Raw genomic sequence first — 2,667 nt, 5'->3', positions numbered from 1 at the left:
TTATAGCACAAATAAATGAAATTGAAAAAGGAAAATAACAGAAAAATTCAACAAAACTACAAGTTATTTCTCTGAAAAGAACAATAAAATTAATAAACCCTTAGTCAAGCTAACAAATTAAAAAGAGAGAAGACACAAATTGCTAATATCAGAAATGAAATAGGGGTCATCACTACTGATTTCATGGACATTAAAGGAAAATAAAGGAATAATAAGAACCCGGCCACCACCGTCATCGGTCACCTCAGCTCTGGCATCAGCAGCCCATTGCCCCTGCTCCGCCTCTGTCTCCTCCTTGGCAGACTGTGTTTCCCAGTCCTGCCACCTCTGTGTCCTGTTCTTGTTGCTGATTTCTTCCCCCCATGGATCTGGTCAGAGTGGCATCACCTGAGCCCCGCTCCACAGCGGCCTGGGGACTCAGCAAGTGTCCATGGGCTATCCCTCAAAATACAAGATCTTGTTCCTTGGCTGACATATTGATGAACTGTTGACTAAAGAAATGCAATTAGAAGAAGAAGCTGCTGCTTTTCCTGAAGTTGCTATTGCTAAAAGACCATTTATTACTGGAGAAATCACTGACACCTACAGGGATCTGCTGGCTCAGATGCCACAGATGGAATTTGATGGAGAATATGATGCACAACTTAGGCATAAAGAAAAAAATTCAATGGAGATAGCAAAGCTTGCATTTCCTTTGAAAATTATCAAAAAGTGCATCCTTATGAATACAGTGACAGCTCTGAAGATAAGGTTGACTAGAAGGATACTCATGACTATCCCTACATCCCAGCAAAACCAATTCCTACTCCCCAAAAGTATTTATTGGAAAAGGGAAAGACATCACCACCAAACATGATGAAGTTGTATGTGGGAGAAAGAATATAGCGAGAATGGAAAATTTTGCACCTGGGTTTCAGGTAGGAGATGGAATTTGAATGGATTTAAAACAATCAAACCAATGTTTTCAATTGTTTAAAACAGCATGCCCATTCAGAAGACCGTCAAAGTGCCCACCTCCGTGAGAAAAAGGAGCATTCTATCATGGAAAAAGCAGTTGATCCTAAGACCCATTTACTTATGTATAAAATGATCAACTCTGGAATGTCGGAGACAATCACTGCTGTATTAGAACAGGAAAGGAATCTGTTGTCTGTCATGCATATGGAGGGAGCATGGAGGTTGCAAAGGAAGACAGTAAAGTTATTCCCAAAGAATGTGCCAGCAAGGTATTTGAAACAACTCTTAATGAGTTTAAGAATTGTGACAAATATATTAAAGATGATTTCAGGTTTAAAGATTGCTTCAGCAAATTAAATCCACATAAGATCATCCGCATGTGGGCAGAAAAGGAAATGTACAACCTCACAAGAATGCAGAGAGCTGGAATTCCTTGCCCAATAGTTGCAATGCTCAAGAAACACATTTTAGTTATGTCTCTTATTGGCCATAATCAAGTTCCAGCCCCTAAATTAAAAGAAGTCAAACTTAGTAGTGAAGAAATGAAAGAAGCCTACTATCAATCTCTTCATATGATGCAGCACTTCTATAGTGAATGTACACTTGTCCATGCTGACCTCAGTGGGTATAACATGCTGGGCAGCTGGAAAGGTCTGGCTGATTGAGGTCAGTCAGTCTGCACAACCAACCCATCCCCACGGCCTGGAGTTCTCATTCCAAGACTGTAGGAATGTCTCACAGATTTTTCAGAAAGGAGGAGTAAAGGAAGCCCTTGATGAAAGAATTCTTCAATGCTGTTTCAAGCTTAAACATCTCAGCAGATAATGAAGCTGATTTCTTAGCTGAAATAGATGCTTTGGAGAAATGAATGAAGATCATGTTCAGAAGAATGGAAGAAAGGCTGCTTCATTTTTGAAAGATGACGGAGGTCCACCAGTACTATTCGATGAGTAACACCAGTCCCCACTGCCTTTAAATGTTAACACAGTGGAGACTGTCAGCTGCCAATGGCAAGTGCAGTTATGGCTGACTTGAAATACTGAACAAGGAAACATGAGGAGTGTGCAATGGGGCTTCTGTGTTTGTTTGTTTGTTTTCCTTGAAACCCACGTGCTATGTGTGGAATTTTTAACTCAGCATCAAGAGAATAGAATGTCACTACCTCTTATCTTATGAATAGAATAATGTAAGTCTTTAATAGCTAAAGGTTATCTAGCTAAAATAAATCTGATTTTACATAATTTATGGTATAAAATGTTTTGATGAGTATTTTTAAAACTTAGGTAACATTTCCAAATACGGGAGGAAGGGACAGAGGTTTTTACAAAGAAGGTTTTATTATAAATTATTTGCTTTTTTCACCTCCCTGTTTTGTGATGCATCTTTCCTCAAATATTTTGTTGGCCTAAAGTTAGCCCTTCTCAATTCTTTTTCCAGACTAAAATTTCTTCACTTTTAGTGGGTGTTATAAATGGAAATTTGATGTCAGAATGGCTGACAGAAATAGAACTAAGCAATGTCATATGGGTACATCATGAAAATGAACTGAATTCTGCTTTTTTCATACTTAAATCCAAGGAAAGGCATCATGGGTTTCTGAAAGAGATAAATATGTAAGAACCTCTTAGCTACCCAATTTTTTTCTTTTTTATTTAACTTATAACTTTTCTACATTTAAGTAAAATGGTTAGGATGTAACTCATGATATAG

The 2,667-nt window shown here is 38.1% G+C and overlaps 1 pseudogene; it reads left to right on the top strand.

The window, feature by feature from the left end:
* Positions 1-251: 251 nt before the first annotated feature.
* LOC119511537 lies at positions 252-1,911 on the top strand (annotated as a pseudogene).
* Positions 1,912-2,667: the final 756 nt, after the last annotated feature.

The sequence above is a fragment of the Choloepus didactylus genome, chromosome 16 (assembly GCF_015220235.1).
Source record: "Choloepus didactylus isolate mChoDid1 chromosome 16, mChoDid1.pri, whole genome shotgun sequence".
Lineage (NCBI taxonomy): Eukaryota > Metazoa > Chordata > Mammalia > Pilosa > Megalonychidae > Choloepus > Choloepus didactylus.
This window is presented reverse-complemented; position numbering and strand designations above follow the sequence as displayed.